Raw genomic sequence first — 11,494 nt, 5'->3', positions numbered from 1 at the left:
ACTTGCATATATATTCGATCTTTATAAGCAGGTTACATGTTCAACATCCCTTGCTGAAACTTGCATCAATTGGTATCATTCATGCTTTATGTTCAAGGCTGTTGAAACTTTCGCAATTCCGTGCATCAAATGGTTATTTGAACTCCCTGCTTGTTGAAATTTGCACTATTTTATTGATCCTAAATTTTTTTTTCTAATCATTAATTTTTAATAGGAAAAATCAAAAGAATTTCATGTAAATTTGAATTTTATCTTTCCTTCTAGTTTTTAATTAAAATTGTAGCTTAATATTTTTTACAAGTATGAATCAATCTATGTGGGTAAATGAATAAATAAACTAGACGGTGTAAACAAACAATTATTTATAATGTAATTAGACAATTAATTTATGTATGATTCTAAAACTTTAACACAATCTGAGTGACTTAATACTAAGGTATTATCCAATTGGGCAGATTGATTAAATAAATTTTTTTGTAGAACATCTTTTATTTTAAAAGAAATGGATTTGCTGAGGGTTGTTTGATTTGATGTTTTTTAAAATACAATGTAAAATACATGCAAAAATGGATGTGGCCTATGAGATTGAATTTTATCTTATTGAATAAAGTATAATTCATGATGCAATTAAATTATTAAATTAAATACAAAAATTAAAAATATTTACAATTAAAAGTTTTGCATTTATGATTGACTTTGAACTAGAATCCAAATATAGTGGAATACATTCAATCACCAATACAAAAATTTGAATGCAATATTTACAATTAAAAATTAAAAAATATTTACAATTAAATTTTTTGCATTTATGATGATTTTACTAATGTCGTAGAAGAGAAGATTTTAAGTGAAATGGAGCTCCATAATGATATCAATATTGAAAAAAACTAATGGTGTTGCTAGTATTGACCGTGATCATATTCAGGAAGTGAGCCTTAAATGTTGTTGAGGACTTGGAGGCCAACGTAAATCCTCATCAAGAGGGTTGTGGATTCCTAAATGGCTTTTGACCTCTAAAACGTCTCTGCATTTTAGCAAATTATATCTAACTCGTCCAATGTGCCTACATGGCTTTCGAAGGTGCATCATTCTTGCCAATATATAAGTGAATTGACTTATTAAAAAAAATCTTTTTTAGATTGTTGAAAATAAATTGCATCGGAAATAAAAATTACTTAGCAAATTTAGCATATTAATTTTAAATTATTTTTCAAAATGGTTGAAGAGTAATATATATCTTACAATTTATTTTATGATGAATTTTTTCTTCAAAATAACAAATAATAATAATTTATGAAAGCATCAAACAAAAATATGCAATAAACAAAACCAAGAAAAAAGAAGCAAATCAAAATTTTTAGTGATTTGATCAACCTGATCTATGTAAACTCATGAATTTCACTAACTACTCATTTGCTCCTAGCAAGGTGGCGAAGCCTCTCCTTCACATGGACTGGAAAACACTTACACTCTTCTCTTTCTCAGAAGACACCCTCCTACACTCAAAACAATAAAGTTTCCTCACCACTAGCCTCCTGCTAGAAACACTCTCATTAGCTCTTGCACCCAAGAGTGGTTATTCTATCACAATCAAGGGAATAAGAAGATAGAGTAGGAAGAATAAGCTTTGTGGAACCTGATTTATTGAACACCTTTTCAAGAGATCCCTCACAAACACTACTAAATCTCTCATCTTCTTTCCCTCACATAATAGCAAGTCTCTCTCAAAAGCTCTCTCACAACTCCCTTGGTCTCTCCCAAACAAGCCTAAGACATTCCTCTTTTGTTGTTCAAAGAACATAAAAGGGCATTTATTTGAAGCTCCTATTCAAATCCTAAAATTCTTGATATAGTTAATTTGCCGGCCATATCATACAGTCTGTGCTAAGGTTGTACAGTACAATTTTAACAATCTTGTAAACTTATATAACTATATTATCCTGTCTGAATGAAGTTTGTCCAAACAGGCTCTTTGATTGTTTAGACCAGATTGTACAGTACGATCATAAGGATGGCGACTTGGAGCATTGGATCAGCTTGTCCGACTAGATTTCATCCAGACTGCTTTCTGTTTATTCTTAATGTACGATTGAGATTGTACAATATAAAATTAACTTTGATTTGTACCCTTGATTTCAAGTTTCAAAATCGGCAATTTCTTATATATGGTGTTAATATTTCGTACTGTGCAAATATGTTCATCATGTACAAATACTTTAAATTTAGAATTCACCTATTTTTGAAAATTTCAGGATTTAACAGTTTGAATTTGATTAGTTGATCGTCTAATATAATGTGCATCGTAATGTACAATTAGTTATTCAAATTCTTAATTCCAATTTCAAGTTAATTTATCCCACCTAATTTTCAAAATTAGCTAAATTGCCACTCATAGCATATAGTACGAAGAAAATTATACTGTATGGTCAACTCAGAAAATCAATTGCTTTAATTAACTTTATTTAGTTTTATGATATCCCTTATATGTTTGTGTGAGACTATTTAACTAACTTTACGCGTAAACATACAAAAGACAAGAAAAAGAAAAGATTACAATTACAAATTGGCACACATATTCTGCTTCTTGCTCTTCATAGTGCCAATGGATTCTCATTGCTTTTAACCTTTTAGCCATAGCAAGTCCTTTGGCTTGAATTTGCCAGTTATGTGCTTCCTATAATTATTTTGAAAAAAAATTTATGCACGCACCGCTTGATTAGTAGATAGTATATCCCACAATATTTATAATCATTAAATCCCTCATGTACGTTAGGCTTATTGGATTTAATAATCTTCTCCTTTTTTTATGATATAAAATATTTTTTATTGTTGTGTAAAAAAAATCCTTAATATTTTTAAATAGTTTTCCTCCCTATAAATGGGTTCTCCAAAAAATTTAATTGGAGAAAAATTTATGAAATATTTTTTTTGTAATTCATGAGAAAAAAATTGCAAAAAATACTAACACAGCATAAAATAATTTTCATTAATAAAAGCTAATACAACCAACCAAACTTTGCTCTCCCTTTTGATATCACAAAAAAGAGGAGGTACTAAAAGGAAAAAAAAATACAAGTAGATAAAAAACTAACTAAACACAAAAAATAAACTAATATTAAAAGGGCCCCTTATCAGTTGGTAATGGAGGTGGCTGAGAATAACTTTGAGAGAGTGACAATTACCCCTGGAATCACTTTTGATTCTCTTAGTGTGGTGGCCGGTTTAGATCCTCCCATTCTTTATTGCTTTACTCAATGTGCTGATCCACTTTAAGCTCAAGATGAGCAAAGTGGTTCGTCTAGGCATCCTATGGATACTGATATTGATATGTTGGTGGTGGCTAGACTAGTGGGGCTCCCCCATCTTCCTTTTCCTGTTCCTTTCTTAAATTTACCTTTCTATGCCTCTCATTATAGATTAGTTTTTTTTTTTTCAATAATCTTGAATAGTCTTATGATTAAATACAAGGGAAAAAACTTCATATAAGTTACATGAATAAAGCTCAAAGCTTTCTCATTATAGATTAGGTTGAATGAGTTGTTGGAGTAGGATAGTTCATGATCAGGTAGTGAGGGGAAAGTGAGATTGTAATTGGCACTCTAATACATAAGAAGTAATATGGCCTAGAGAAAGATTCACTATATACCGAATTATATTTGCGACATTAAATCCAATTCTAGCCATGCAGAAGAAAGTCACAATTGAAAGGAGAGGGGTAATATTGATTATGTCACCAACTTTGGGAATGATAGTATGTCAAAGTACTTGTTGGATAACATGTTCATTTAACACCATTGGGTTGAATAAAGGTTGGTGTTGGGGCAATGAAGAGTTTCTAAGTGTCCTATTAACATTAGACAAGTTTAGTGAAGATTTATAGAGATATCAAGAGGTTCGGTACCAATATTGAAATTGCGGAGGTAGCCATGGATATTTTGCTCGGTGATTGCTACTTGGGGATAAAAAATCATAGATTGCATAGATAACCTATCGCTAGTGATTCTAAGGTTTGCAAATAATTCAAGCTAGAGTTCTATGTGGTAGGGAAAATCATGGGAGATATCAATATGAAGGGTGGTAGAGATAATTAGATCAAGTACCTAAAATCTTAATCGTTCTTAATCTAAAACTTTTAAGTCTATAATGGATGCTTCTTGGGAAACATCGATAAGCTTTCACATCCTTGTCACTCATGAATTTAGTGTCTCTTTGGAGTTGGGAGCTTGAGACCATTCTTCCACTCTTGCTATCCATCTAAAATCTCTAGGTGTAGTACTGAGAAATTTGAGGTTTTATAGACATAAAAGTTTTAGATTATGAATGACTAAGATTTTAGATGAAAAATGATCTTCCTTATTTGAATTGAAAAATGATCTCCCTTATTATAGTTTTGGATTGATTGCATAGTATGAAGGGGGGTTTGTATAGTATGAATAATATAAGTCAAATCATCCCATCAATTTCTGTATGAAGACTGGTTAAATCATACTGTCCTATCAACATTATACAGTATTATCTTCAACTTAGATCATCCTTTCATGCAGGTTGACGAATCTTTAACATAGTCAATTTGTTTAGTATGATGAGGTGATTGTAGTATATGATTTACAATAACAAATTATGTTACAAAAGGAGAGTCATTAGTGGTATTAGTGCAATACTCGGAGGGTGCCTCCGGGGAGTGGATGTAGGTCGTGTTTGACCGAACCACTATAAATCTTGTGTCTTTTTATTTTTCGCTGCCTTTTGTTTTATTATTTAACTTGTGGTTGAAAAATATTTTTTACAAAATTCATTAAAGTAAATTTTTGGTATAAAATTTTAAAAGAGGGTAAATTTTTAATTACCGATTCACCCCCACCCCTCTTGGTTAGCTGCTGGGACATAAGCTTAGGTTTAACAACCTAATTCATATTGAACAAGTATCAACAAATTACACTAAAATAGTTAATATTACAATGATGACCATTAAAATATATGATTTCACTAGGGATCGTATTGTCTGAATGGGTTTGTACAGTATGATTAGCAATGATTATGTATCATGTTCTATTAAATGTGCAATTTTGATTTTAGGGATCATGTTTATCTATGTGTATCTATAGTATGAAGTGGTTTGTACAGTATGTTGTAACCTAAGTTTTTCACTTTCCAATGATCAAGTCCTTTGGTTATCACACTAATGCAACTAACATATATAATAAATTCTACAATATAATACATGCACATGAAAACTACAAAAACAAAAATATTAAGAACAATAAATGAAATAAAAACACATATATGCAAAATCAATTAATCAAAATATTTTGCACAAATCAATATCCTTCAAAATTATTCTAAGCACTTGAGTTTATGTTTCTTCATTTTGCTCTAAGTATGCCAAATCTTTTGAAATGTAAAGGTTTGATAAAGATGTTAATGACTTGATAAAGAGAATGAGAATACGATAGAGAAATATGAGAGAAAGTGGAGAAAAAGAACAAGGGAGAGAGGGAGATATAGAATAAGATATAGTGATATGAGAGAGTGTGTAGAGAGAGAATAGTGGAGAGAAGTATAATAGGAGAGAGTATAGGGCGTGGCTTAGGTGAGGAGTTATAGTCAGAGGCTACTCAAAGGCATCAATAGGTGATGTGGTTGACAATTATGGACTTGGCCTATAGGTTGATGTGGTGCAATTAGAGGATAAGGGTGTAATGCCCCAAGACCTATCTAATTAAACCTTCTTTTCCAATATAATTAAGAATTCTCAATCCAACTTTATATTTTATGAGAGCCATATAATCATCTAAAATAGTATAACACAAATAACCAGAATATGCATATAAAATATTTCTTCAAAAATACATAATTACCAATAGTTCAAAATATAGTGATTATAGCATAAGTCTTAAATACATTCTAAGCTATAAAATTATAAGTACCTTAAAAAAATTATATTCTCCATTCCTTATTAGTCTGAGTCTACTCAATGAAACTTTACATTTGACTAAAATATTTTAAATAACAATTTGAGTATAAAACTCAGTAGGACAACCCATTTCACATATTAAAGTTTAATTCATTGTTCATTATAAAAAATAATAAAATAAAAGAATTACTATTTACTCTATTAGTTGTCATACTATATCACATATGAATCTGAATGCAAATATATATATATATATATATATTCTCAATTATAACTCCCATTTACCAGCTCCAGTCCGCTTTTTGCAGATGCAAAGTAGAGATAAAATATAGAAGATTGAGTTCCAACACATAATCATCTTAGAGTTAGAGTATAATAGAATAGTCTAGAATAGAGATACATTTGTATTGGGCCCAAGAACATAATTCAAAGTGCACTTTCATTTTCATAATAGAGCTTTAGAATGTAATAAAATGCATGATGATGCAATGTAATATACGGCTGAAGAATGCATATTATATGAAATCCCATATTCAAATATATTCAAATGCCTATTTAAATTCCTTAGAATTTTATCAATTTTAAACGAGATATATAAAATGCTAATTTGACACACTTTTCCAACTGTGCTGAGAATTAGAAGTGACCCATTTATCCAAAAAATTAAAAAATTCATTCAAAGTAAACCAATTGATAAAGTTTTCTATTTTTATAGTCAAATTATCCAAAATAGAGTGAGTAATAATGCCCTAAAGTTATATCGTAAAATCCTTTTCAAACTTAAAAAATAAATTTATAAGCATATATTTCTTTAAGAATCTTGCAATTGAAATCAGAAACAGAGTATGAGTTGCCAACCTCGAGGATAATAATTACACCAATTAGCTGAAAAGAAGATTCTTGAGTTCCTACCTCCAAAATCTCTCTTCCTGTTTTGTCAATTTTCCCAAGAGATTGATGTCGTGGCCCTAACAATTCTGACTCTATGGTGCACGTAAAGAAAAATTTTTAACTTAATTTTTAAGTTTTCCAACTCAAACCTTGGTTACCTATAAGTCCCATTAGACTTTCTAAGTTTTAATTACTAATGTATTTAAAATTAATTATCATTAATAAAAAATTATCTGAATTTCTAACTAAAAGTATTACATTCTCCCCTTCTTGAAGAACATGTCATCCTTGACATTTTCAATAAATAAGAGCTTTGGGATAGATGAAAATATATCCAGATACAATTGTCTCATCTCAACCTCCTTCTCCCAAGTTGCTTCTCATTCCAACTTATGCTTCCATGAAACTTTGACCATTAGAATCTATTTATTCCTCAATTGCTTGATGTTATAAGCAAGAATGTGCTCCAATTTTTCCTTATATGCTAGATTTCATTGAACCTCCACTTCTTCCTCTAGAAGTCTCTGCTCTAGATTGGATATCCACTTCCTCAAAATAACAACATGAAATACATTATGAACATCAAGCATATGATTAGGCAACATTAGGAGTGTAAATGAGTCAAGTCAAGCTCTTGATCTACCTTACTCATGCTAATCTCATCCAATCAATGTTGAGCTTGAACTCAAGCTCAAGATCATGTTGAGCTTGTGTGTTGAGCTCGAACTTGACTTATTCACTTTGTTGCAAATATATTTTTCAAGGAATATGATTTTGTTGATTGAAAACACTTTTGTTTCTCTACGACTATCATTCCTTCTAACATTTCAGGTTCATAAGATCTGACTATAATTTGAACCAGATCAAGATTGGGTAGACTAGGTCTGAGTCAGTTTGTAACCTTTTTCCCTTTCTTGAGTCTATTGTAATAGATGTGGTTCATGATGCTAAGTAACCTTGCACACACACACTTGGGAAAAATTTTCTGACAGAGAGTTCCCTATTTTTTCTCACATCGTCCAAGACGATCCAATAATCATCCTAGATGAATAACTAAAAATAGAAACCCTAATTAGGGCATCCTAAGCACATTGTCCTGAACAATATTTGTATCAGCCGAGATGATAGGATCAAATAAGAAAGAATTAGCTGCCAGATCTATTTAGGTATTAATTATTTTTTGATATCATCCTGGACGATGAAACACAATTATGCCTAAATTAATTTAATAATTAATGAAAGCAATTAAGGCTTGATTGATACGATCACATCATCCTGGATGATCGCAGGATCAGCCGGGACGATCAATTAAAAACTTTAGTTATTCATGGATGATCATATATCAGACAACTTCTATTCAGGGCGATATTCTGGATGATTTTCATGGATTTGAACTAATCGTCTGGGATGGTCGTGAGATCTGCCTTGACAATCAAGCTATTTTTTAATCATCCAGGCATCCCTTCATTTCAATTATCTTGATGATATTCCATGATCTGTACTAATTATACATGATGATAGTTTATCATCCTCAATGAAATGAAAAAATTACTTCTGATCTTCCCAATTCATCCTGGCTGATTAAGCTTAAATTGTACTGATCGTACAACATGATATTTATATCATACTAGACGATAGAGTCGGCAAGTTACAATTAATGAGCTATTCTGAAGCTCTTCTATTTAAGAGATCTTGATCTATCCTTTAGAATATCTATGGCTACTATTTTGACTTGAGAGAGCCAAGAGGAGAGGGAGAGCAAGGGAGAGAGAGAGAGAGAGGATCTTGTGAGGGGGAGTTTTTGAGGGAGTTCATAAAGGTTGCTCCAAGCAAGGATCCATCATCATCTTCTCCAATCATCATCCTTAGTTCTTTGGGGGTTCTAGAGAGGTAAACTTCAAAATCTGATTATGGTTCTCTATGTGCTTCAGGAAGAAGTAAAAGGAGTTGGGTTCTCTGCCTGCTTCTGGAGGAAGCAAAAGGAGTTGGGTTCTCTACCTCACCTAGGTTGGTGAAAAGGAGGTTTGTAAAGGCTTCTCCGCCTTACTATGGGGACAAAAGGAGAGGCACTGAGTTTAGTGTAATACTCAGAGGGTGCCTCCGGGGAGTGGACGTAGATCGTGTTGACCGAACCACTATAAATTTTTTTGTTCTTTATTACTGCTTATGTGTTTAGTTTCCACACTTTGATGCTGCTGATAGGTGAATTCTTAGTTTTTGTTTTTTATTGAAATATTTTTTAAAATCCCAATTCACCCCCCCCTCTTAGTTAGCCTTGGGACTAGCTCATAAGGGCTTAACATCCATGTTAAACTTTCTAGTGCCATCAGAGCACTTTCAAGTGGTATCAGAGCGGGATTCATAAAATCTAGTTTTTTAAAAATTTTAAATTTTGATCGATGGCTAACTTTGGTATCATAATATAACAGAAGGATATTCGATTACACAACCATCTTTGTTTGATAATATTCCTTTTGATTTTTGAAAAACTTGCATGTTTACATTTTTACAATCGCTTGATTATCGTATGTGAATGCTTGTTAAAGAAGGTTATACACCACCTTCTCATGAACTTAATGAAATTAAAAATGAAGTTCCTTTTACTGAATGAACTTTTAATGAAAGAGATTTAGCACAACTTAATGCAAAATGCTTGAACTATTTTTTGTGCTTTGAAATATGAAGATTATATGCGTGTTTCAACTTGTGCAATTAGTAAAGAAATTTGGGATAGATTGTGTGTAACTTATGAAGGAACCAATGAAGTTAAACAATGTAGGTTGAATATTTTGTTGCATGATTGAACTTTTTTGTATGAAACATTCTGAATCAATTTCTAACATGTATACAAGGATTACTCAAATTGTCACCTCATTTTATGCTTTAGGAAGAGAGCTAACTAATTATGAAAGAGTCAATAAAATTTTAAGATGCTTGGCTTTTTCTTTTGATGCTAAGATCACTGTAATTACTGAATCTAAAGACTTAAATACTTATTCGATTGATAACTTACTTGGATCACTCATTATTTACGAGCAAGGGGTGAATCAAAGAAATCTTGATGCAGGTGAGAAAAAGAAGGAGAAAACTGTGGCACTAAAGGCCAACAACATGGACACTGATTCTTTCGGATATGAAAATAATGATGTTTTCTTTATCACTAGACAATTTAAAAGCTTTTTAAGGAAGAACAACAAGTATCATCAGAAGTGGAAAATAGGTAAGGATAGCAAAAATTATAAAAGTTCTTCTAATATTGTTTCCTTTGAATGCAGGAAGTCTGGACATGTTAAAGCTGATTGTCCAACACTTAAGGAGCACCCAAGCAAGGAGAAGGGTGAGGAGAAACCTAAATACAGGAAGGATAAGAAGCAGTACCAAAAAGCTTTTTGGGCAGATTCAACATCTGATTCACCTGAGACTGAAGCTGAAGAGGTGATAACAAATTTGTGCTTAATAGGTGATCATCTTGATCAATCTAATCAAGAAGAGGTATGTGAACCAACCTATGATATATTTTTTGAAATTTGTGAGAGAATTTATGCATCATATAAGAAACTTAAGAAAAAATATGCTAGTTTAAAATTGGAGTTTTTAAATTTGCAAAGAGATCATGAAAGTTTAAGTAAAGATCACACTTTACTTGATAATAATCACATGTCTTTATTTGATGAATTTAATGGGCTAAATAAAAAGAATTCTGATTTGATTGTTGAACATGATTCTTTGAAAGCTTCTTACACCTTGCTTGAATCTGATTTTAAAACTTATATTGAAGAATCTAAGCATAAAGAGCATTGTTTGAATGTTAATAATGCTAATTTAGAAAGTGCTAACTTGAGGTTTAAAGATAAATTGAATACAACTGAGAGAAATTGGAATACATCAACACCTGATTTAAAGCCAAAACCTAGAAAGAGGCATTATAACCCAAACATATTAGTAAATCCTTTTCCTGGAGTTAGATGTTTCTCATGTGGCATGTTAGGACACATTTCATACACTTGCGCTGTTCATCATAATACACATTAGGTATGGAGACCAAAATTACATGTTTCATAGCATAACACAAATACACTACATTCTTCTTTTCATAAGAAGGGACCCAAACCTATTTGGGTTCCTAAATCTAACTTTTGATTTTTGTAGGTATTCTCTCACCAAAGACCATGTGAGAGAAAATGGTACTTGGACAGCGGAGACTCGTAGCTCATAATTTCTTAAAGTTGCTGCTCAATAAATTTTAAATTGCATGCTTACTACTCTGTTGATTATTATTTTTGTTTGCCTTAGTTTTTGTGTTAGCTTTTCATGATTGATGTTTTAGTTATTTTTAATTTGGTTTCTTTTTTATTTATGATATTTTTTCTTAGTTTTTATTTTTTGAATATTTATAGCCAATGTTTAAACATTTCTAAATTTGTTAAAAGGAGAAACATCGTTGATGGTTTCCCTCCCTCTAACATCTTTTAATGGTTTAATTTTTTTTTCTAAACAAAAGTCTATATCAAATTAATAACTAGATTTTTCAATTAAGATCATTTCTATATTGCTACAGTAATCTACTTATATATATAATGTTTAAAGTCTTTATATAACTTTCAAGTTATGTGAAATCTTGTCATTACATTTATCATATGATTTTAAGTCAGTTTTGCCATTTATTCTTCCTTATATTAGAGAGTGAGT

This window comes from Dendrobium catenatum, unplaced genomic scaffold (assembly GCF_001605985.2).
Source record: "Dendrobium catenatum unplaced genomic scaffold, ASM160598v2 fragScaff_scaffold_692, whole genome shotgun sequence".
In the NCBI taxonomy this organism is placed as follows: domain Eukaryota; kingdom Viridiplantae; phylum Streptophyta; class Magnoliopsida; order Asparagales; family Orchidaceae; genus Dendrobium; species Dendrobium catenatum.
The sequence above is the reverse complement of the archived record's forward strand: the minus strand, read 5'-3'. Positions refer to the sequence as shown.